General features: G+C 39.9%; 1 protein-coding gene across 1 annotated transcript in view; it reads right to left on the minus strand.

Annotated features, from left to right (window-relative positions):
* Nucleotides 1-26,745, minus strand: part of DPP6 (dipeptidyl peptidase like 6) — a 1,109,512-nt gene that overhangs the window by 1,020,387 nt on the left and 62,380 nt on the right. The window lies entirely within an intron of this gene.

The raw sequence follows: 26,745 nt of genomic DNA on the forward strand, positions 1-26,745 counted from the left end.
TGTGTAATGTCATACAGAGAACCCATATGGGAAGAAAGGTGACCCCCAGCCAACAAGAGATGGAGCCCCTGAGCCCAAGAAACCACCGGAAAGTAAATGCCGCCTCTAGCCACACAAACATGGAATCAGATGCTTCCCTACCCAGGCCTAAGACAAGGCCACAGTCCTGGCTGGCATCCTGATATAAGCCTTGTGAGGCTGTGAAGCAGGGAAGCCACCTAAGCTGTGTCTGGACTCCTGACCACAGATACTGAGAAAACTATTGTGTGCTGTCATAGGCATTAAGTACGGCAATATTGTTATACAGCCAGGGGTAATAATATAAAAGTGAAAAATAAGTAACTGGGAAGCCTGAGAATAAGAAGGCACAAAACAAAGAAGCAAGAATATGACCCAAAATATTAATATTCTCAGTAATCATGAAGGTGTCCAAATTTATCTGTTAAATAACAGAGGGGTTCTTGTGAACAGAATACAAATTCATTGATTTTTTACTCAATATAAAACACACTTAAAATGATATAGAAAGGATGAAAAGTTTATAAACAAAATACTAAGAAAATGCTAAGAAAAAGAAGATAGGTGTATCAAAATTTGTATGAGGCAAAGTAGAATACAAACTAAATAGCAATGTAATGCACAAGGAAGGATATTGTATATTGGTGATGAAAAAATTCTCAAAGAACATTTTAAAAAACAAAATTTTATGTATTTAAAAACCCAGCCTTGACATAAATGAAACAAAAGCTGACAGGAAAACTTCCATTTCCAGCAAAATTGTGAAACAGATTTTTGGAATAACTTAGTTTTTATGGCATTTCAAAAAAAAAAAGATGGATAAATATTAACCGTTTCTTCTTTCTTTAATAGTTGGCTTCATGGATGTTAAGATGGGAGAATTAGCTAGGGTTTTATTGAGCATCAGGAAATGAGACAAATCCTGGTTCCAAGCAATAAGGGGGGTTGGATGAATGATAAGCGCACAAGTCAGAACCCAGCAAGTTTGACATCTTCAGCAGGTGAGCCAGGAAAGCACCTCTGCAGAGGGAGCTGTGGTATAATTGTCTGCCTCAGTCTTAATATGCTACTGAGTACTTTAAAAAAAAAAAAAAAGGAAATGTACAAATGGTTTAGGGTCTCCATTTGCACTAATTGTGTGGTCCATAAAACATCAAGTCAAACACTAATGCAAGGCAATCCAGTTTTGGATATGCCCCCCATATTTCAGTAGAAAAAAATAAATTATTCTCTGTAGGCATGTACTTTAAGATCTATGCTCAATGAATTCCTACAGATTAATTTCCCGAGGCGTGGGGAGTTTACAATAAAAATATCTCAAATAAGCATAAAGACATAAACCACCATAAATTAAAGGTAAAAAACTCTTTTATGTATTAGATATGGAAAACAATGTGATTATTGAATAAAATGATGGTTTAATGTATTTAAAGAAAAAAGAATGGACAATATGGCAACAGAACAAGAGAACATTAAAACTGATGAGCCAAATTAGTAACAGCCCAGTAGAATGCATGGAAATAAAAAGATAAAAAGCAAAAATTAAACCTTAAAAGATTGATAAAACAACCCATAAAACACAGCTCAAGAGAGATTTTGTGAGCTATAATGGTTTGGATTGTTCTGAGTCTTGTAATGGTAAAGTAGCCTATATCAAACTAACCTTATAATCTCTGAGAAATTTTTTAAAAAGAAAACAATTTGATAGTTGTGGAGGATTTCTAAATGTATGGTTAAGCGGAACCCTTGAAGAGAGAAATGCACTAAGTTAGAACCATATTTATACAAATTTCCCCTACTGGTGTTCCCGGTACTTGTGATGCAGACAGCTACGGAGAAAGTGGAAAACCACAGGCCTGTCAGCTTTAGGTAACAGAGAAGAGAATGAGGCACTGCCAACGTGGCTGTGAATTGAGATGGGAAATCCCAGAAATGAAGGAGCCACAGTGGGGAGCGGACAAAAGTCTGCATATAAAACCCCCATAAATATTCAGCTGAACTGTGAACTGCAGAGGCATGCCAAAGACACCAAAATGCCCTGCTGAAGGCAACAGTTAGATGGATGAAAAAAAAACTGGACAAAGATTTCAATGGCTGCCCGTCGGGGGACAACAGAATTTAGATTTTAACTCCATTCAAATTAAAGGGGCTTAGTAAACACTTTGGGGTGCCTGCTAAAATTCTACAAAGTTCATGCTTAGAGCCTGCCCCAATAAAGTACAAAACCAAACCTCCATAAATTTAGGGTGATCAGCCCTGGATGTGACTGTCAACTAGACCAAACATAATCTTCAAAAGATAACAAAAGCCACTCTCATTTCGGAATGCATCATCCCCAAAGCCTAGCATACAATACAAAATTACTATATACGCAAAGAAATGTAAAATAGCATGCATAGTCAGGAGAACAAGCATCAATAGAAACAGATGCTAAGATCATCAACATGTTGGAATTAGCAGACAAAGAATCAAACACCACTATTACAAATACAGTCAAAGGTATAAAGGGAAAATAGTTATAAATTAGTGAAGAGAGGGATAATCCCAGCAGAGAAGTGTACAGTATAAAAATAAACTAGGCTGTTCTGCCCATGGAGTAGCTATTCTGTTATTCCTTTGCTTTCCTTAATAAACTTGCTTTCACTGAAAAAATAAAAATAAAAATAAACTAATGGAAATTCTAACATTAGAAACTATCTGAATTTTTTAAAAAATCACAGATATTCTTAACATCAGTTGGAGATGGCTAAATCAATAGTCTATAGACTTGAAGATAAATAAGTCAAATTGTCAAAGCTGAAAATAAAGGGGAAAAAAGATATTTAGAAAAAACCAAGCCACTTTGAACTCTAGCACAATATTAAGTGTAAAATAACATACAATTGGGGTTCTAGAAGAAGAATAGAGATTGAATGAGGCAGTAAAAAATGCCAAACATGAAATTTCACCATGGTAAAATATATGCTGAGCCATAAAGAAGGTTTAAATACTTTTCCCAGAAAGGACACATAAGGAAGTAAACACAAAAGAAAAATTGATAAGTTGAATTCATCAATGTAAAAAATACCATTAAGAGAAAGAAGAATAAAGAGCAGACTGGGAAAAAACATTGCATGTATCTGACAAAAGACTTGTATTCAGAAGACATAAATAATTTCCACAAATCAGTCGCCAAAAGATAAATCAACCACTAAGGAAATGGTAAGGAATTTGGACACTTCAGGGAATAATTAACTTAAGAAACCAGCAGTATGGGAGAAAAAGAAGCTACTTGACATCATAAGTTATCGGAGAAAAGAATGAAAATCCATTAAAGTAGCTAAAATTAAAATGGACAACACCAAATGTTGATGAGGATGTGGGGCACCTAAAACTCTCCAAATTGCTGTGCTTGTGGAGAAAAGTACAAATACAGTTAATCTGGAAAGACGTTAGGTAGTACGCCATAAAGCTGAACATATACTAACTTATGAGCAAGGATTCTACTCTTATGTCTTTATCAAAGAGAAAGAAAATAGTAAATAATCAAATGAAATAATTTAATCAAAATAATTAAACAATCAAAAATAATGAACATGTAATTAAATCAAGGTGCATTCAAACCTGGGCATTACAGGAATATATTTGGGGCAAAGAGAGGGTTGAAGATAATTAGAGTTAAATTAGTCTAAATTCAAGGTTGATTTGAAAAAGAAATTGATTAAATTTTGACTTATTACATTAAATATGCATATCAAAATGCCTATCGTAACCACAAAGGGTCAGAAATAGAATATTTCACTCTTCTACTGGAGGAGAAAAGAAAATGATTTGGTTTATAAAGTAAGGCCAAAGAAGAAACACTTAGCCTAGTATGACAGATAAATGAAAAGCACAAAAATAGGAGAATTCCAATGTATCAGTAATTACAGTCATGGTTAAATATAAACTTAAAAGATTGAAACTGTCAGACTAAATGTAAAAAGAAATCTATACTTATGCTGTTTAAGAGAGGCATATCTAAAATATACAAGAAACATTGAAGATATGGAATAAAAATCATAGAATAAACTGATCAAAAGAAATCTGTAGCAGTATATTAGTATCAGACAAAACAGTTATTAAGACAATAAGCTTTAGTAATGAAACAGAGGGCTTCAATATATGATAAAATGAATTCATGTCTTTAAACCTAATATTTTAGCTTAAAATATGTCCATCAAAATACTAATGAAAAAACTACTATAATTATTAAACTTTAGGTTATAGGTAAAGTAAAAATGAGGTTGATCTATAAGCATTCCTAATATAAGATCTCCAATTAGCACATAATAAAACAAGTTATAAAAGAAAAACATTCACAATACATTGTCTGTTACAGTGATAAACATTCCCCAATCAGAATCCATCTGTTAAAGCCAATTCTTCTGGAAGTTTTCCTTCTAAATTATCTTTCTTCTGATGAATGCCCTATTTTTAATGCAAAAATGAAAGCTGAATACCTCCTTGTATTGCTCCTCGTGCCTGGACCACCAAATATTTCACAAACATTTAAGGATGCATAAATTCATCTACATGTGTAACAAATACTTAACCATTTTTTGCTAACTTCTACCACACTCCTGAGCTTATATTTTTATTGAGTTCAGTTGATTATATAACTCGACAGTAAGTTACAATAAATAATTTATGCCCATGCCAATTCAAAACGTTATATTTAAAAAAACATTAATTACCGACTAGAGATTGTAGAAAGTCTGTCATGACAGTCTTCCAATATTTGAAGTGCAAACAATATCCCAGGGGAAGAATCTGGTTCACCATTTGTTTCGTATAACCCATGAACTAAGAATGCTTTTTACATCTTTAAATTGTTGAAAAAATATCAGAAGAAAAGGCTTTTTCTGACATGTTATATTCTTCCACAATTCTAATTGTAGTGTACAAAAATCAAGGTTGATTGGAACAGAACCACACTGCTTCATTTGGATGTCACTGTAGTTTTGTGGCACAACAGCAGAGTTCAGTAGTTGTGTGAGAGACCTGGACCACAAAGTCTGAAACATTTGCAGAAAAAGCATGTTGGCTTTTGGTATAGTGAAGTCAGAATTGTTTGTGTCTGTGTGTGTGTGTGTGTATGCATGAACATATGTACAGGTAGGTTAGTGGGGGCATCCATTCTCTTCCAATAAAAAATACTATCAAAATTTTGGAAGTACTCAAACAAACATATATTTAGGGCAAAGAGAGGGGTGAAGATGATTAGGGTCATATTAGTCTAAAGTCATGATTAATTTGAAAAAGAAATTGATTAAATTTGACTTATTACATTAAACATGCATATCAAAATGCCTACTGTAACCACAAAAGAACAGAAATCCAGTATTTCACTCTTATGCTAGTGGAGAAAAGAAAATGATTTGGTTTATAAAGTAAGACAAAAGAAGAAACACTTAGCCCAGTATGACAGATAAATGAAAAGCACAAAAAAAGAACACGTTATGTGTTCTAAAATTTCTGCCAATACTTAGATCTATTTCCGAGCTTAAATTTATCTCTGAATCATAACTTCATATATAAATAATAATGTAGTACATAATAAAAGTGAATGTCCAATCAATCAGTGAAGAAATCATTACTTCAAAAGGTTTTGTGACAACTCACTAATCGTTTGGGAAAAATTAAGATCTATCTCATTCTTCTTACCACTGTAAAGTAAAACCCAGATGGTCTGAAGATTTAAATGTAAAAACTGAAGTCATAAAACATTATGAGATAATTAAGATAAACATTTATATAATTTTACAGTAGGCAGGCAGTTTTCAACATGATTAAACAGGCAGAGGTCATAAAGGAAAAGACTGAATGCAAATAGAAAAAAAAAATTTAAAAAACTGTATCTCAAAAAAAAGGAGAAAAACCTATAAGGCAAATGAGAATATTAACTACAGGAATACTGAATTATATTAATTATTAATTATTGTCAAACTGATTTGAAAAGAATGAAGAATAATCAGTTAGGAAGAAGAAATACAACCAAACAATATATAATGAAACTAAATAAAAAATGCTGTTTAAACCAATAATGAGGTGCTTCTCAAAGCAATGCCGAGCTGGTTAGTAACATTTCTGAACAATGTGTCTTTAACTGCACACTTGCGTAAGCTTTCTGGAGGGCAAATCTGCAGTATTGATCAGAAGACCTGAATATGTATGTTTGACTTTCATTTATAGGAACCACATGTTTATGCGATAAGTTCTTGCTTTTATCAATGTACATTTTCACAATAACCCCTGCCATCTTAGTAGCATCTCTTCTGCCTTGCCACGGGATCATCAATGAAAAGTCAAGAGAAACCTGGGCACACATTAAATGAGAGAATCATATAGAAGAATTTAGTTTAAAAACATACAGTGACACAGTTATTTTGTATTAGGAAATTTCTTTAGCAAGATGAAAATATCGCATAGAAAGAAACGACACTGTGTCAAGTGACAGCTAGTCTGTTTTCTGGGAGTGTGTTAGATCAGCACAGCTCATCAGTTCCCGCTGCTCATTTAAGATCTCTTCCCAATCTTCCTCAGCCTACTTTCTTAACTATCTTTTCTTCACGGTAAATGCTTAGAACACTTCTTTTTTTCAGCTGACTCTAGTTGCTTTAAGATTTATGCATTTGTGTGGAATATATAAGTGAAATGTGAAAAGATCTTAAAATATGGACAAAACCAATTTGGTTGGAGCAGTTCTTGCAAATTCGTTTGACTCAAACCATCGTATTACTTCACAAGATACAAATCTTCCTGGTAATGCAGAGATACCCTTTAATTTGTGTTTAGATCATTTAATTTAATGCCTCATTCAGCACAAGAAAAATGAGTTTGAGCAGCTTGTACTTGGCGTTTGGAAGGGGATTGAAAAGCAGAGCGGGCAGTCAACAAGACAAGGGGCTTTGGGTCTTGAAGAAGAGTACCTCAATTATCCAGATCATTTGTCACATGTGAGGTGAGACTTTCCTTGTGAAACTTCCTGGAGGTTACTTATGTAATTCAGTGATAAATGATATTCTGACTTTCAAAATAATAATGCACCTTTGTGTATAAGCAATGAGATATGAAGTGTTTGGAGCCTGGGAATTCATTTCTACAAAATATGTTGCCTCATGTTTAAGTAATCCCCGTCATTCCATAATATCCATTAAGGTAAAATGAGTCTTATTGGTTCCCCAATGACTCATTTGGTTGGGGCTTCATTTCATTATTGCAGGGGATCTTCGGTGACTCTTGCCTGAGGTTCAAATCGCAGCCCACTGACAGGTGCTGGCATTGGGGCTCTTTTGCTATTTGTAGACCTTGCTGGTTTTCCTTCACAGAAGGGAGGTTTTTATGTGTTTTTGTTTTTTTGAGAGGGAGTTTCGCTCATGTTGCCCAGGCTGGAGTGCAATCGTGCGATCTTGGCTCTCCGCCATCTTCGTCTCTGGGGTTCAAGTGATTCTCCTGCCTCAGCCTCTCGAGTAGCTGGGATTACAGGCACCTGCCACCATGCTGGCTAATTATGTGTATTTTAAAGGGGTTTCTCCAGGTAGGTCAGGCTGGTCTTGAACTCCCAACCTCAGGTGATCTGCCCGCCTCAGCCTCCCAAAGTACTGGGATTATAAACCTGAGCCACCACACCCATCCAGGAGGGAGTTTTTAATCTGCTATTTTATTATGCGTCATTTCACAATGGGCTGAGCACAGATAGAGTTGACTGCTCTTCAGGCATGCCTTTCACCTTGTTTCTCAGGCTCAGCTCAGACCAACTTCTTGTTATATTAAGTAAGGGCTGGGGTAGAAGGAAATGTCTGTAACTGCTAGAGGCAAATATCACCCATGCTGTGATCCCTTTGATGAACATTTACTGAGTCCTAGGCAGAAATGTCTGCTGTCTTTTCCCATGAATTATTTGGGTGTGGATATTCAAATTCTTACAGTAATCCCTGAAGTGCAGAACTCTATCCAGATGGTTTCCCAACAGGTCATTCCCAAAGTCTGCACTTTCAGCTTCAGAGAATCTGTTTCTATCTCAAAGTGTTTCATTTGCAGTTCTCATTTATTTCGCAATCGCTTTTCTACATGAAGAAGTGGAGCTGAAATTTTGATTTAATGAATAAGTATTAACCATTATGTTTGAGGCACTGGTTAAAGCATCCAGAGAAGATTTTTTTTTTACTTCTTTATTCTGCCCTCAGGAAATTCCTATTTAATACCAGAAGTCATACAAGTACCAAAATCAAATTACGGAGTAACATGTGTGAGTTGCTTTTAGAAAAGAGCTGAAATTTTTATTAGATAATTAAATAAATTTTAATTCAGTTCTATAGTTTCTATTATAAACCTAAAATCATATAAAAATTCTTTCTACACATCCACTCTTTCCAGGACTGAGATTTGCTGCACAGCATGGTTTATTTTCCTCTGATATTTTAATGCAATTAGTAATTGAAAGCAGTGAAATTACTGAAATCATGTTTGCAACAATTTTAGTAGAGCACACTGAACTGGAATATTATTAAAAATTTTAGAAGTGGTCATCATTAAAACGGGTATCTTGTGTAAATTTTGCCCCTTGTTCAAAGTTGCAAATTTCTACATTCAGTAAAACTGTCCACTTCTCATAAGGACTCCAGAGCACAGTCCCTATGTAGAGCTTTCATTGTCAGACAAAGCCAGAATCACACATCTCCAGTGTTGGGAGCAATCATCTTCACTTTGTCAATGTAGAATTCTTCTATGTATTTTGGGTGAAGATTCATGGTTCTCTAAGTGTGGAACTCAAGGCTAGTAGCAACAATGTCACTTGGGAATCAGAAACACATTTCTGGACCCTAGAAGCAGACCCAGACTTTCTCAGTCAGAAACACTGGGGCAGGTCCCAGCGAGCTGTTTTCCAGTGAGTCCTCCAAATAACAGCTTGAGAACCACTGGATCCATCAGCACGCAATGATTTAGGTTCCTCCATGAAATTAACTTGGAAGATTCTATTGATGTCCGTGGTGAAAATGTGTGTTTTTCTACCCTAGAGGGACAAGTGTAAGAGAGCAATCTGTCCATGCAGCTGTGACTACAGAAAAGAGCCTGCCCCAGTGGGACTTCTCCCTACTGTTCTGGCTATCTGAGGTTGGACTAGTTGGCTTGGAAGAGGACTCCAAGCCTAAGTGTACGCACGTGTGCCTTCTGGTTAGTGTTTAGCCTACATCGGCTAAACCGAACATTCTGGATTCCTCACCATTTCATTGCAAAACCTCTGGCAAGTGATTATGCTCCCGAGGTCTCAGCAAAGAAACCATGTGTGCAACCTCAAAGGAACCACTAACAATGGAGTGCCTTGGCCTCACACCCTGACAGAGTTTAACCTGCCAAATTAAAACATGACAATTGCCAAATTAGGGACTATTTGCTTTCTTCCAGTCAGTGATACCAGTGTAAGAGTTCAGATATTTGTTTCTCATAGTTTATCATTTCTAATTGGGGAAAACAGAAGAGTAGTATCAGATAGCAAGATACGTGCTACGGTTCACAGGCATTCTTGTAGAGCAGTGGTTGCCAGTGTGGTCCTCGGACAGCAGCAGCAGCATCGTCTGGGAACCTTTTAGAAGTGAAAACTCCCAGGCTTTACCCCAGATCTACTGAATCAGGAACTTTGGAGGTGGGTCCAGCAATCAGTTTTAACGTTTAGAAAGTGACTCTGACAGCTTGTTTGAGAACCACTGGTGTTGAGTACTGGAAGTTATTCACGTGCCATTAACACTCCTAATTTTTCAATTTTAAGTGGGAAAGAATTTCATTTATAAGCTCAAACAATCAGAGCAATAATGTTCCTTTATTTTAGTTGAAGCTAAAGCAAATGTCTTCTGCTAGAAAAATCAGCTACAGGCAAAGTGTGATTTCTAATACTGTAACCTAGCCATTCACTGTTTTCTTGTTACAGTTTCAGGAAACGTTTCTCATTTCTTACACCAAGACATTGAGGTGGAATGAGGTGATCTAAAATACTTACTAGAAGCTATTTCACTCTTAACTTGGTTTCTGTTACTTAAATCGGTGCATCCTCTCAAGGATTCTGACAAACATCCTTTGTTACTCAGGGTCCTCTTCCCTTCCTCTTATTTTGCTTCTGTTTGTCTCTACCTTGTTATTTCAATAATAGTTACATGGTAACACAATTCTCACTTCTTTTACCTGAGTCAATCAGCAGTAATTATCCAGGTGGAACTGCCTGCTAATTTCAACATCAAGTGCAGTCATTGAAACACAGAGGAAAGCCTAGCATGGAGCAGAGAGAAAACGTCTCTCTTTGGCAGAGTTCTCTACGCTTCCACTGGGTGTGTGGCTGTGGACTGTGGTCCCTTGCACCCTCTACTCAAGAGTCAACTGCTTCTGGGACTGTGGAATCCAGTAGAACTCTCATGCACAGGACTCCTGGCTCTGCTCCACCTTTCGGATGCCCAGTATGAGGTCTCTGGCTTAACATGTAGACACATTTGTTTCCTGTCATCTTGAGAAATTTCATACTGGCCCTATCATGACACCCATTCATGATTACACTTGCCTCTCTCTTCTGAAGTGGCTCCCTTCCCAAAACTATCTTCGATAATAGGACTTTTATGTGACACAGGTAGTGGACTTTTATAAGAACTACAAAGACCTATGGTGGTTCACACCTATGACAACAGCACTTTGGGTGGCCAAGGTTGGTGAATCACCTGAGGCGGATCACCTGAGGTGAGGAGTTCGAGACCAGCCTGGCCAACATGGCGAAACCCCATCTGTAACTAAAAAAAAAAAAAAATATATTAGCTGAGCATGGTGGTGGGTGCCTGTAGTCCCAGCTGCTCAGGAGGCTGAGGCAGGAGAATCACTTGAACCTGGGAGGGGGGGTTGCTGATCGTGCCGCTGCACTCCAGCCTGTGCAGCAGAATGAGACTCCATCTCAAGAAAGAAAGAGAACTACAAAGATCTGGAAAAGGGCATTGTCATTTGGAGAGGCTGCCAGTGTCCCTGTATGCATTCAGTAAGACAGTAGGAAAGTGGGTCTGTATTAGTGCTGAAACGTATGTATTCTGAGTAGAAAAGGAGTTTTTAATTGATAGGTTTCCTGGAGAGGTAGCATGGCACAAAGGTGAGTGTGAGTATTAGAAAAACCTGAGTCTGAATCCAGTGTCTGCTATTGATTAGCCAAGTGAATTTGGTTATGCTATTTAAGTTGTCTGGGCCTCTATTTCTTTAAAGCTTGAGGCAAGAACATCTGCCTTGCAGAATTGTAGTGACGCTAAATTCGTTAATTATCATAATACATGTGGCACATTATTGAGGGTCAAATATTGGCAGCCATTGTTGTGACTATCCTGGATTCGAAACAAAAAAAGAGGCATTTTTAGTAGATATAAAGTTACGTACCATCCCATCGTAATAGATTCTATACTTTGAGAAAGAGAACACATCAACAGTTTTCATTTTCCTTGAAGTAGAATCCTATAAGCCCTCATAGTTTAGAAGTGATTATGATCTAAAAAGAAGCCCTATGTATCCTGTCTTCTGACCCAGTGTCAAATATTTTCTTGGCGGTGTGGCATGATGATTAGAATGAGCACGTTGCCTCCCGCTGCGTGGTGTCGGGCACACCCACATCCTTGCTGACCAAGGATGCTGCTGGACCAGCCTACCCAGCAGCCACTCTCTTATGACCCCCAAGACAGAGGGTAATCCAAGTATCTTTCATTTTCACAGTTTATCTGAACCTGGGCAGTAATATTAACTGGAAGTCAGAGTGAATCTAATATTGTTCATGTGACAGAGCCCTGGAATTCATGACCAGGGTTAATATATCATGGCATGAAATGCTATAATGTATTAAACTTCAAACATTTGCATCAAAACATGCCTCGTGCCTCATCAAAGACTGTAAGATGCTTCATTCTGTTAGGGATGAGTACTGGCAGGCTCCCTCAGTTTTATGAGAAAGTATTGCGAGAAAGCTCAAACGTATAAAATTTAATCCACTGACTATGTTTTGTTTTTACAAACTGAGAAAAAATGTCATTATTCTAGTTTTACAATAAAACACCTTGATCTAGAGAATAGGAGCCAGTTTCTACTATTCTACAGGACCAGCAGAGATAAATTATATAATGTCCTTTATGGAGGCATAGGTAACTCTTGAACCTACCTTCCCCCAGCTGTTTTGTAATCGGAGCAGACTGCTATACCAGATACTAAGGTCTGAATATCAGAGTGATATATGTGCCCGGGATGCACTCTTCTTCCCCCTCTACCCCCATCCCAGGCCCAAATGCTCACTCTAGCTTTGATAGATCATATTGCATCTATTTTTGCTCTATACCTTTGGCCAAATGCAATAAATTGTGAAAAAGATTTGATCCAGGAAGAGGCACACGAGAGTTTGATTTGTTGATTTGCATTGGCCTCCGGCGTGGCAAACTTCCTGTTTTTCAGTTTCTGAAATCTGTGCACCACTGAGTGTGCAAATATAAATGTTCGTGTTAAGCAAAATCTAGGCATCGGCTGATAGTGTTTGGACATCAGATAAAGGAGAGGAAGACTAAATGCTGTTTACCCAGAAGGAGACGACCAATCAGGGCTGCGCTTTCCTTTGCCTCAAGCCAGCTTTACTTCCAGCTGACGGGTCTCGTGATCCATCTTTTTGACCTTTATCTCCCCTAGGGTCTCCAAGCCTCTACTGGCACTGGTCCCAGGGCAGCTGCCATAATAATTCCACCCCGTAGGCTGTTGTACCAGGCACACTCAGAGCCAATGAACTGGGAGCGCAGTTTGTATAAAGGGCCAGTGAGCACCTTGCTACCTCCCTGACATCCCCTTACCCTTTTGTCTGCCTTTAGGTCTGTCCTCAGAACCAATTGTTGGATGATGTTCTAGATTCTGGCATGATGTTATTTCTGGAGTTATTTTAAGTTCCTAACACCAATCAAAAATTACTAAAACCCCTGACTGTGTGTTAGGTGATTATTCATATTTTGCAAAATGAGTAGGAGAGCCAAAATCCCTGCTGTCATCCTTGTGTAGAGCACCTGATCACCTGCTCTTACAGCCATCTTCCATGGGAATGGAAATTCTATCTTGAGAGCATTTGGTTCACATAATCTGACCTATGTATAGAACTAATACTAAAGTGGATTAACCAAGGTGGTAAAAGGAGGCTTGAATTTGTAAGGTGTAAAAGAAAGATATATAGATTCTTTTTTCCATACAGTCATAAAACCGCCAGTGGTATAATTCTGAATTCCAGTAGAGGGCAAACTTAGTCTTTTAGTTTTCTAGGTATTTGAAGGACACCAGGAAGACAGCCTTTATTTTTAAAACAATGCTCCCTCTAACCGTTCACTGCTGCTTAAAAGCCACATCGGCATTAATCACACCTGTCACTAAATTACCTGTCAGGCATTTTGTTAAAAATTATATCACAAAGGAAGGAAACTGACAGGAAACAATACGTTAGACAGAAATAAATTCAGTTTTCTTCCATTAGTTCCCCTCTGGATTCATTAACATCACACCTATTTACAATCTGTTTTCTGCATATATAACAAGAATGAGAGGACACCTACATGTTACGTTAGCCAAGAGAAAGAATTTCTTCCTTGTCAATTTTGCTTACTTGTCTCTGAAAACCATCATTCCCCAAGAGGGGCCTTGCACTGTATTGGGTTGCTGAGATATTGTACAGAGTACCTATTTGCTAATAGTTATTGTAGAATGAAAATACAAATACCCCAGCTTTATTTACCTGAATAATCACTTTGCATTAAAATGTAGCTACTTAACTGGATTAACATTTATTGGTTTGTCACATTGTTTCTCTGTATGTAAAGACACATTCTCCTTGCCCCAAATTATTTATTCAATAATTATTTAATAGGCAGTTCCAGCAAATGCAGCTTGCTAACACGCCTTCCTAACTTCAGTTTACTCAACTAAAAAATGATGCAAAAATACACATTCTGGCCATCTCATTGTTTCAAGAGTCAAATGAGATAATGTTTGTGAAATTCTGTGTAAACCAAAAGGTGATATGTAACCATGCTAATCCCTTATGCTAGACATACTGCTGGGATCTTCATTCTATTGTACAATTTAACCTTTAGAAGAAGGAAGTGAAGTGGAGATTCTTATTCTCATTTTACATATAAACGAACTGAGACTCAGGAAATTTTGACTCAGAAAACTGAGCCCCAGAAGGGTTAAGTACATTGCTCCAGAAGGATACCATTGCTGACAGTATTAGCATAGAGAGAAATTAATTTGCCATTATATTCCTCAATGATTTTTTCATCTTTCCTAGGAGGAGATGGGATATACTCACCGTTTTTTGTTTGTTTGTTTGTTTGTTTGTTTTTTTGAGATGGAGTCTTGCTCTGTCACCCAGGCTGGAGCGCAGAGGTGTGACCTCAGCTCATTGCAACCTCTGCCTCCTGGGCTCAAGCATTCTCTTGCCTCAGCCTCCAGAATAGCAGGGACTATAGGTATACACTGCCACGCCCAGTTAAGTTTTGTATTTTTAGTGAAGATGGGTAGATTCACCACGTTTAGCAGAGAGTTAGTAGATTGACCATGTTGTCCACGCTGGTCTTGAACTCCTGACCTCAGGTGATCCACCTGCCTCAGCCTCCCAAAGTGCTGAGATTACAAGCGTGAACCACCACACCTGGCCGGTACTTACACTGTTAACCAACAAGTTGGGAGTTTAAAGTACAGGGCAAAAGTACAATAGATATTTTAAGACAAGGTGAGATGTGGAAGTCCATATGTTAAAGGGGGTTAACTGAGTCTTAAAGGATGCAGAGATGAAAGAGGAATGCATTGTCCTTAGTCCATCTGGGAGGAAATGCATAAACTAAGGTATTTCAGTCCCATAATAGAGTTACTTAGGACCACGTTATATAGCAAGACGGATTTCACCACAGGTACATAGTATACAGAGATTCCAAAGCCACATAGGTGAGTTTGACTTCTCTCCACAAGCCCCCGCAACAGCCTCATTTTTTTGAGACAGAGTCTTGCCCTGTTTCCCAGGCTGGAGTGCAGTGGCACAATTTCGGCTCACTGCAACCTCCACCTACCGGATTCAAGCAATTAGCCTGCCCCAGGTTCCCGAGTAGCTGGAATTATAGGTGCGCCACCATGAGGGCTAATTTTTGTATTTTTAGTAGAGATGGGGTTTTGCCATGTTGGCCAGGCTGGTCTCGAACTCCTGACCCCAAGTGTGATTCACCCACCTCGGCCTCCCAAAGTTCTGCAATTACAGGCATGAGCCACCACGTCCAGCTGGCTTCTCCCTTTTATGGTTTACCTTTCAGTTTAAATCTTGAGAGTTTGTAAATTGTGCTTATGTCTATATAAAAAGAGGGTGATGTTTTAGATTGCATATGACGTGAGTGGAGTTGGGTGATGAAGAACTAGAGATGGGGATCTACTTAGGAGATCATTTCCATCAGCAACTCTGGAAAATCCCCTTTTGCAGCATGGATGCAGTTCCACAGAGGCACAGGCAAGAGATGAAGACTTTAGGAGGTCATTCAATCAATATGTTCACATTGCCATGAAAACTGCCAGGCCTCAACCAGAAATGCCATGTAGCCCGAATCTCTAGCCAAATGTTGAAGATAAGTACTAAGTTTTCCATACAAAGCAAAGCAAAATGAAATGCCCCTTAGCTATGTCACACTGAGAAATAAGCAAATTTATCCTCCTAATACGACCCCACATTTGAGCCTCCATGAGTGCAAAGGGGAGCATTTGGGATTCTAACAATTCTGCAGTGGACTATTTCTATTGCCCCAACATGATGTGACTCTTGGAAATGGAAGGATAAAAATTATTCAAAAAGACTATAGATTGAAATCAAGTCACTTACACTTGGAAGCGCATATTATCTTTGGAATAACAACCATATGCTTATAGAAAAAAATCACTGCTAAACACAGGACATTAAAACCTTTAAGTACCTTATGCCACATATTTTCATCCTATACCATCATTCCAGTATATGTCACTCGGGGTCATGCATTCTTGACTTATTTATATATCCCTGGATCCTTTTCAAACTTCTACTGATGGCAAATGATGTATCTAAGTCCCTGGAATCAAGTATACTTACTAGGGAAGATCACTCCACCAGCCTACAAAATCAACTTCTGAAAAGTGGTGGATATCCAGGAACTGTATTAGAATGTTTTTTAAATATAAAATACAAACATCTGTAGCATCAGACTCAGTTCAACAGCAAAAGAGTATTCTCTAGAAGTATCCATTTGAAATCAGTGTACAGAAGGATACATCATAAATTGATGAAGTTAAGAACACATGAGGCATGATGACTGGTGCCCCCTCATGGCTGGAGATTTTGACATATTCCTTTTACCAGCCGAGAACAGAGAATTTTTCCTTGCTTTTGTTTAAATCAAGAAGAGCAGATTAAACATTTGTGTGGTTGGTAATAGAATTAAGCTGAAATCTAAAGAAGGCTAGTTTTTATTGGTACATCTATAAGTTTTGGTTATTTACAGAGCCAGGCTGCATGGTATGTTCATACATTCACATACCCACTTACTTCTCTCACCTTGGTTGAAACCCCTGTTACCCTGCACCTGTAACCTCCTAAAATAGCCTCCTAATAGCATTCCTGCTTCCACACTTGCCTATCACGAGGCATTCATGACAGCAACCAGAGGAAAGTTATGAAATCGTAAATCAGACCACTTCTCCTCTGCTTGAATTCCTTCCAGGGCTTGCAACTCTCTTAGAATAAAATACCAGTTTCTCTAAGGTCTACAATGGCCTGGAGCCCACCTCAGCGCTCCCGTCTTCATCCTTCTCTAGTCTCTGGCCCAGGGTCTGTAAACAACCGCCACATGGGCCAACCCCCCCACTGACTGCATTATACAGCCTAGGATCTAAGAACAGTATTTATGTTTTTTAATGGGCATAACAAAATTAAAAAAAAAAAACAACACTATTTTGTGACACACAAAAATTCTATGAAATGTAAATGTCGGCGTCCATCGATAAATTTTATTGGTGTAATAGTTTACACATTGCTGTGGCTTCTTTTAACTTGTGGAAGAAAAGGGGGTCATTGTAACACAGACTGTCTGGGCCACAAATCCAAAATCATTGACCATGTGTCCCTTTATAGAAAATGTGTGCTCTAGCCTCACTGACCTCCTCGCTGTCCCTCCTGGTAGCTTAGTTTCTTCATGCACTTGGGCTTTAGGTCAGACTTCCTCTGAGAGGTCGTTCCTGGCTGCCTTTCACTCAGCTACATGCAGGCAACATCTTTTTTTCTTTTTTTTTTTCTTGAGAGGGAGTTTCGCTCTTGTTGCCCAGGCTGCAGTGCTATGGTGCGATCTCGGCTCACCACAACCTCCTCTTCCCAGGTTCAAGTGATTCTGCCTCAGCCTCCCAAGTAGCTGGGATTACAGGCATGTGCCAACACACCTGGCTAATTTTTGTATTTTTAGTAGAGACAGGGCTTCTCCATGTTGGCCAGACTGGTCTCGAACTCCTGACCTAAGGTGATCTGCCTGCCTCAGCCTCCCAAAGTGCTAGGATTACAGGCGTGAGCCACCGCACCCAGCCGGCAACATCATCTTGCCTGTCCCTTATAGGTCACGCAAAATGTGGAGCTGTCTTTGGAAATGGTAGCTCCTCCTCTAGAAAATTAACTCTATGAAAATAGAGAATGTGTTTCTCACTGTTATTGCTGTAGTTTTGGCACTTACACAGTGCTGGGCACATAGTGGGTCCTCTACATACATCTGTTCAATAAATGAGTACATTAAAATAGTCAAATATTACATGGTAGGTAATGCACAATAAAATCAGTAAAATAATCACAAATTCATAAATATTCATTCTGCTAATGTTTCTGTGCTCAAACTGTTGTTAGTGTAAGTTAATTTATTCTGTGAAAATCTTCCTGTTCCCTGATGTGATCTGTAAAAATGTAAGAAGAATGTTAAGTTTAAATCAGTTATATGTATGGGCATTAAGTGAATCAAATACATGCAGAACAGCTTGCTTAGGAAATGCTAATCAATCTGTTATTTCATTGGAAGTGGAGCAGTCAGTATTTAATAGAATGACATATTTTCTCACTTGCCTAACCTCTTTGGCCAAAATATGTGAAATATATCTTAAGTTATTGCTATCTTCTGGTGTGATACTGTTTCTTAAGTCATAAAAATATTAAATTCAGTAAGAGATAAAATTCTACTCATGACAGACATGTGTAACACAACACACTCCCCACCCCCACAGCCATTGTTCCCAAGGATGAGTGCAAGAATAAATGGTGGCCAACTTGAAATCAACAGGCAGAGAAGAGAGAGCTCCTGTCCATGCTCAATCAGACACTTCTTATTCTTCATCTCTGTTGACTCCTTTGCAGCCTCAGTTGCCAAGGCAAATAGTCTACCAAAGGCTGTCTTTTTTGGCGGGGAATGAAGTCTCGTTCTTGTTTCCAGTGCAATGGTGTGATTTCGGCTCACTGCAACCTCCACCTCCCAGGTTCAAGTGATTCTCTTGCCTCAGCCTCCCGAGTAACTGGGATTACAGGCATGCGTGACCACACCCAGCTAATTTTTAGTAGAGACAGGGGGCTTCATTATGTTGGCCAGACTGGTCCCGAAACCCTGACCTCAGGTGATCCACACACCTTGGCCTCCCAAAGTGCTGGGATTACAGGAGTGAGCCACCGTGCATGGCCCAAAGGCTGTCTTAATAAGCCAAAGTGCTCTTGCTAAGTTGAGAAAACTTGCAAAATTCTTAAGACCATTAATCAAAGACCTGTGTTAGCCCATGCCAATCATTGTTTCATTTTTTTAAATGTGTGCAAAGACTGTAAGAAGAAATGATTTAGCACTAGGTGCCCTTTCAGCAGGTTTTGCCATGGTAAAAAGTGAAAATCCAATGGCCAAAGCTTTGAAACCCTTCCAAGCTCATCTCAGAGAAGAGTTACGTATTTCTTCCTAAATTGTTTATTTGCTGAGGGCTTTTGGCTAATAGCGAAAACTGAAAAAGTTTATGACATCACTCCACTGCCACTGATAGTGAGTTAAATTAATATAATTGAAAAAGATTTACACAATTTAATACACGGTTAAAGCTGTAACCAGGAGACAAGTACGTTATTGTTGAGCGCAAACTTGTCTTTTTCCCTTGTTTGTTTCAGTCTCCTATAAACACATAATAAAAGGGAGCACGAGTTCCAAAATACAATTCCATGCCCCAATTACCTTCCCCGATGAAATCTTGGCTTCCCTTCTTGCAGCTGCCTGAAAGCAAGGCACACAGAATCACAGAGTAGCCCTTGGTGACAGTGGGTGAGGAGCCTGAGCTCCTTGCAGTGCTAAGAAGTGGTGGCCGCTGTCTGCACCTAAGGTTGCAGGTAAAGAGTACCCAAGACACTCAGTCAATCTGACAACGGTCGGATCCATCCAGTGCTGGCTCCCTGCTGGGCACCAAACCGCAGTCTAGGAGACTGAGGCATGGGAAAATGAGAAGTGGCCATCAGAGGCCCACCCAAAGCTGGTATGCATGCTGCCTTCCAGCAGTGGCATTCCTCTCTGCACAGCTGTATTCTCAATGCCAGAAGGGTGCCCATCACACAGTAAATGCTCAACAAAGGATTTGCGGAATCAAGGCACAGTAGAATGGATGAGGACAGAAATCTTGAAGTGCCAAATATGAGGGAAGGAGAGAGACAAAAAGGAGGAGGACAGGCCAGGTGTAATGACTCACGCCTGTAATCCCAGCACTTTGGGAGGCCAAGGCGGGTGGGTCACAAGGTTAGGAGTTCGAGACCAGCCTGACCAACATGGTGAAACCGCGTCTTTAATAAAAATGCAAAAATTAGCCAGGCATGGTGGCACACACCTGTAATCCCAGCTACTCAGGAGGCTGAGGCAGGATAATTGCTTGAACCCAGGAAGAGTAGGTTGCAGTGAGCTGAGATGGCACCACTGCACTCCACTCTAGTCTGGCCAAGAAAAGCAAAACCCTGTCTCAAAAAAAAAAAAAAAAAAAAAAACAGAAAGAAAGAAAGAAAGAAAGGAAGAAAAAACAAAAGGAGGAAGACAAGCAATTACACAGACCTCGAAAGTCAGAAGATGGCCCCAGGAAAGACTGTGAATTTTTTATAATAGTTGGCTTGAAGGTCCTCGCCTCCCAAATTGCAAAATATTGTTTGTACTCTGGCTGTCGGGCCTCCCTTTGTGCCTAACTAGCTATGCAGATGCAAGATACATGCACAACTGTCACATATCTGTGTAACTGCACCACACACTGGGCATGACTGGAAAGAAACCCAAAACACTGTCAATTTTGGAATAATATATTCAAATGTCCTATGTACCTTGCATTCAAATTATTTCCCCATTCAGATTTCTGTGGTTTAATTCAATATGATTTGAATGTTATTGATAAGCAGATTTTTAAAATATTATGTTTTCAAGATCATTTCTGTCTTTACAGCCTTCAGGTAGTGCATTTCAATTATGAAAGTGATTAATTCACATGGTAAAATTTGCAAATAGTATAGAAAGGCAGAAATAAAATGCAAATTCCTAGCTTCTTCTTAATTATCAGCCCAGCATCCAGAGCTTGTGTATCCATCCCGAAATTCCCATGCACATACAAACATGTTTGCATACATTATATCATTCCATATTTTGCACATGAATATACTCTTGAATCAGATATAATTTTTTTCCTAATTAAAAGTTTTACCCTAATCACATTTATTGATATAGTAATAATATTATGCCATCTCTGATTTTGCTTTCTACTTCTTTATACATGACATACACTTTTCAAAAAGATTTTCTTGGTAAAACAACAATAGAGTCAAAGGGAATTGCAGTCATAGGACAAGGAGGTTCTATGTGCCCTTCCTTCAGCTTCTGCCAATGCATGTGTGTATCATTTCCTGTCAATCCCATGTGTAGATTCCATTAACAGCCATCACAATCAAGGTGCCAAGCTGTAAGCTCTCTCTCCTGCTGTGCTACAGTCACACCCTCTCCCTCCTCTTCTCTACCCCTGGGTACCTAAGATCTTACTTAAGTTTCCTGTTTTGCAGGCCTTCTGGGACACTGTGCTGGCTGGCAGAGGAAGAGGGCCCCTCATGACACTGCCAGTGGGGAGGGACAGTTCAGGTTTTGCACTTGGCCTCGGTGGACACTGGAAGAAGGTCTCCTTGCTGCTGTGGGGTGATGTGGGATTCAGACCCTCCACTTCCCACACTGAAACGCTGTGGCCAGGGGTAAAGAAGCTCATCACCACTCCTTGTGGAGTCCCCACTGACACTCTAGGGCAGGAGCCTCGTTATCTCCCAGCATCAGTGACCACTCTGACACCACTAGGCTCCTTGGACAACCCCCAGTGTTGGGCGAGAGGGCACCTTGTTACCCAGGGTGCAGGTGGAGTCCAGCTTTCTGAGGGGTCTGCATTGACAGCACGGGGAGGGGGGCCCCAGACTGTGTGGGCAGCAGTGAAAAGTCTCTCACTCAGCCTCCTCTGATGCCATCCTGGTGTGAGTTTGGGGCCGCAGTGCAGCCTGGCAAAGCTTTCCAGTTGACTGCCTTGTGGCACCAGAAGTGGACCACGGTTTCCTATGTGGTCCTCATTGGACTAGAACGGCTACTGTCTTGCTAGGCTGCCTATTTCTCGGTCTTTGGCGAGAGATTAGCATTTCTTGGGGGCATGTTTGTTGGCACACAGTGGGGTTTCCTGTGTGTCAGCCTCTCAACAACCTAGTCTGGAGATAAGGCAAAAAGAAAACCCAAGGAATTCACTCCTGACTTCTTCCTTCAGTCATGAGCTCCTCCGCGGGTCTGACTTCTTCTCTTCTTCTTCCAGAGTCGTCTTACATTTGTTTTATGTTTACTGCCCAGCGGTTTTAGCCGCACTCAGCTGCAGGAATGCAGAAAAGGATGTCCGCTCCATCCACTCAGAAGCAGAAGTACAACGTACGGCAGAAATTTAAAATTCACTTTGTTGTCTGTGTTTCTTTCTGGTACTTGGATATTTTTATATGCCGTTATATATTCTTCTGAAAATTGTTAAAATTATAGCTTGGCGTAACTTAAACTTCAGTGTTATATTTTCTTCTAAAAGTTAAAAAAGTTACCACACTTGTATTCTGTCACCTTATCTTGAAAGTTTCTTTAGAATATGTTAGCATTTAATGACTTCACTTTTTAATTTATGCCTTCTACTTTTTTTTTTCTTTTCTAACATGGTCTTCAACACTTGGTAGTCATAAATTTCCCAGAAAATGTCATAAGAGTTGTTAGTTTTAATGATTTTTGTGTTCTATTTATTTTTCCAAATATGTTTAGCTTACACATTTGAATAAATGAGTTCCATTTTCACATTTACACACATCTATATGCCAAAATTCATTTATGTGTTAGTGTGTATATGCATATAGATATGTGTGTATATATATATATATGCTGAATATATATATATGCACACACATAATCTATATACATACATATACTAACACTATATATATATATATATATATATACGCTGCTGAATATAATTTTTAAGCAAAGATACGCAGAGAGCTAAATTTATGGCTATCATTAATATATTGGGCTTATTTATTTATTTATTTTTAGATGGAATTTTGTCTCAGGCTGGAGTGCAGTGGCACAATCTCAGCTCACTGTGACCTCTGCCTCCCAGATTTAAGCAATTCTCTGCCTCAGCCTCTGTATTGGGCTTCTTAATCTGTCTTTTCCTCTAATAACAAGTGACATATGGAAGCCAAATGATATTTCTATGTGCAACATCCAGACACAGAAGTTTTTAGGTGAATTTTTAATCAGGGTGATAACACTTAGACCCTTTCTAGACAAATGTAGAACCCAAATTAATTCCCTAGCGGGTGAGGTATATTAGCAGAAACCTTTTATATCTAATCATTAACATAAATCCAGTTTTTCAGAATATGTATGCAAGCAGCAGGAAATTGCAACTCTTTAAAAACGTCGGAGACCAAAGGGGGCAAATGAAAGCATCCCAGGGATGCAGAGAGACCATGCTTCAACGCATACAGTGTCAACTAGGACTGGGGGGTTGTGCAGAATCACAAAAAGATAGCCTGGTTTTCTGTCTCTAGAAAACTGTAAAGCAATTCAGGCAACCTAAATTCTATCCCAAATGTGCATTCACTTTGGTTGGGCGGGTTGCCTTGTTATTCCCCAACATACCATGCTCATTCCCAAAGCTGCCTTTTATCTGTTTTCCTTTAGCTTGAAACACCCTGCATCCAATTCCCCATCTACTCCAGTCCCACACACTCTCAAGCTTTGTTCTTCTTGGAAGATGGCCCTGACAGTTCAATTTCCCAGTGGTACTGTGGCACTTTCTAATGGGTCGGTGCACTCAATGTGCTGTCCTCTCTATGCTGCCTGTATATAAAGACATCTTCATAAAAAGACTGTGTAGGGCGATTTCGTATGATTTTACAGTACCGGACAAGCATGCTTAACAATTTACACATATTATCAAAGTTTATTTTTCTTTTTTTAAATGAAGACAATTTTATTTGGCCAATATTTACTGGGTGGCTGCTATGAACTTGCAAGTAAGTTAGACAGAAAAGGTGGAAAAATGAGCAAGAGGCCAGGCGCGGTGGCTCATGCTTGTAATCCTAGCACTTTGGGAGGCCGAGGCTGGCAAATTGCCTGAGCTCAGGAGCTTGAGACCAACCTGGGTGACACGGCGAAACCCCTTCTCTATCGAAAATACAAAAAATTAGCTGAGTGTGGTGGTGTGCACCTGTAATCCCAGCTACTTGGGAGGCTGAGGCAGGAGAATCACTTCAGCTCAGGAGGCAGAGGTTGAAATTGTGCCACCGCACTTTGGCCTGGGCAACAGAGTGAAACGAAAGAAAAGAAGAAAGACGGAAAGAAGGAAAGAAGGAAAAGAAAGGAAAGAAAGGAAAGAAAAAAGAAGAAAGAAAGAAAGAAAGAAAGAAAGAAACAAAGAAAGAAAGAAAGAAAGAAAGAAAGAAGGAAAGAAAGAGAAAGAAAGAAGGCAGGAAGGAAGGAAAGAAGGGAGGGAGGGACGGAGGGAGGAAGGAAGGAAAGAAAGAAGAAGGAAGGAAGGAAGGAAGGAAGGAGAAGGGAAGGGAAGGGAGGGAAGGAAGGAAGGAGGAAAGAAGAAAGGAAGGGAGGGAGAGAGGAAGGAGGAAGGAAGGAAGGAAAGAGAGAAAATGAAAGAGAGAAAGGGAGAAGGGAGAAAGAGAAGAATAGAAAGAGAAAGAAAGGAGGAAAGAAAGAGAGAAAGGAAGGAAGGAGGGAAGGAAGGAAGAAAGGAAGGAAGGAGGGAAGGAAGGAAGGAAGGAAGGAAGGAAAGGAGGGAGGCAGGGAGGGGAGCAAGATACCGTGTGCAGGCTCCTAAGGGGCACTGTCTGGTAAAGTGGCGGGAGGATAACTGACTGTCATCGAACATGGTGTGTCTGTGTATCAATGCTGTGTGAATAATTTCATCAGCTGTGCCCCCGTAGCTGCCTGAGACTATCTGGTGAACTCAGAGACTTCAAAGGGGATTTGGAATAGGAATGGGAGGAGCAAGCAGTACTGAGACCTATGGTAGGGCTTTTGGAGGTGATTCATAAGTGGGATTCCTCAAATGGGGGTCTCTTCAAGAAGAGAAAGCAGGACCATTTTCCACTACAAAATAGTGTATATTAATAGAAGAAAGACGCAGAGGAGCACAGGAAAGAGTGAGATATACGCAAAGAAAATGAAAGGGTAAGAGTATCAAGAAATTTGGGACCTTGAGGTTTACAAAACCCATCTGCTCTTGAACCCAAACAGAAACAGATGGGGTGTCACAACACTCCCCACAGCAAAGCCTAATGAGACTACTCAGCTGAGTCGTGTGACTGAGGCCAGCGCTCTGGTGAGAGCCCCGCCTTCCCCCTGACGGTTCTAAGTAGTCTCCAGCCATTTGCTGCGGATTGAGAGGAAGCAAAGGGGTGACGAACTCAGGCACGCTGGAGAAGGCGAAGTCAAACTTTGGGTGTAGATACTAGTCCTTAGAATTGAGGGGAAACTAAGAAATCTGTTAGATGTTTGAGGAATTGTATTGCCAAAGAAATACTCAGCCGACTTAATAGAAAACCTTCATGAATACAAATCTAGTCTCAAAAGCTCCCAGCCACTAAGGACCAAGGATGACATAAATTCCAATACCTATTTCTCTTCTTTTCTTATTATTTCTTTTTTGGAGATTGAGTCTCATTCCATCTCCCAGGCTGGAGTGCAGTGGTGTGATCTTGGCTCACTGCAACCTCTGCCTCCTGGGTTAAAGTGATTCTTCTGCCTTAGCCTACCCAGTAGCTAGGATTACAGTTCATGCCACCATGCCCAGCTAATTTTTGTATCTTTAGTAGAGACAGGGTTTCACCATGTTGGCCAGGCTGGTCTTGAACTCCTGACCTGAAGTAATCCACCCGCCTCAGCCTCCCAAAATGCTGGGATCATGGGCATGAGCCACCACACCTAGCCCAAATACCTATTTCTGATGTGACAGCTTAGAAATTTGAAAAGGAAGGACCACCCAGAGACTGGACAAGGGGATGGAAGGCTACAGACATGTGAGTTTCTCCTGAAGCATGTTTTGTTTAGCATCTCCTTGCATAATCAAAATCAAAAGGGATGAAGTTTTCCAGCCTATAAATATTAATGACTTATGAAAATGCACAATGCACAACAGAGTAATGATATCAAAACATCATCCGAAAGTCCCCTATTGTCATGGGGGAATCAACTGCAGTGAAAACAGACATAATTAAGTGATTTCTCACTTTTTAGTTGGTGTTTTTGAAATATAATTTACAAGCAATACAATTCACCCTTTTCAGCATACAGATTCAACCACGGTAAAGAGTCATGTAAGAGCTACCAAAATCACAAGCATTCCCAGCGCTCCCAGACAACCCCTCACACTCCGTAGCCATGAGTCCTTTCTCCTCACCCCCGATGAGTATATTCTTCATGATTTCATTCTCATGATATTCTGGAAAAGGCAAAACTCTAAGAGCGGAAATTAAACACACAGCTGCTGGGGACCGTGGAACTGTGTTGTCCGTCAGTCATCCCGAAGCTTCAGGACAGGGCTGTCTGTGGGAACGCGAGGCCGAGGGCAGTGGCCGGGCCCCCCTGCCACCTCGGCTCTTTATCCCTCCCCTTAGAGCTCACATCCCTGACTCCCATTGTCTGAACTGGGCAGAAGCTGAGAGGCAAGAAGACCCCTGTGGAAGGTCAGAGTGGGCTAGAACCTGGGGGGCTTCCAGAGGAAAAAGAGACCAGGTGAGCCTGGGCAGGGCTTCTTAGGGCCCCCAGTGTGGCTTCTCCCCTCCGTCAAGACTCACAGAGAGCAAAGCCCAGACCAGAGAGCTTGCAAATTAAATCCATACATATTCACTGAAATCCAAGTTGTCATTTTTGCTAAGGTGATAAGAAGGTTTTTGAGGAAGAGGGTAGTTACGTGATAGAATTAGGAAGTGAAGCTGCCTGACAAGGGAATGGATTTCAGTGTGACTGCTAAGGACTATTAAATTCAGCAGCAATGCACAAGGCCCTCAGAATATTTCATTTCCAAAGACCTTTGAAAATGCACTTGAATGAAGCTTTCCTAAAGACTAGAAAA

The sequence above is a fragment of the Sapajus apella genome, unplaced genomic scaffold (assembly GCF_009761245.1).
Source record: "Sapajus apella isolate SASKATOON/1434 unplaced genomic scaffold, GSC_monkey_1.0 scaffold56, whole genome shotgun sequence".
In the NCBI taxonomy this organism is placed as follows: domain Eukaryota; kingdom Metazoa; phylum Chordata; class Mammalia; order Primates; family Cebidae; genus Sapajus; species Sapajus apella.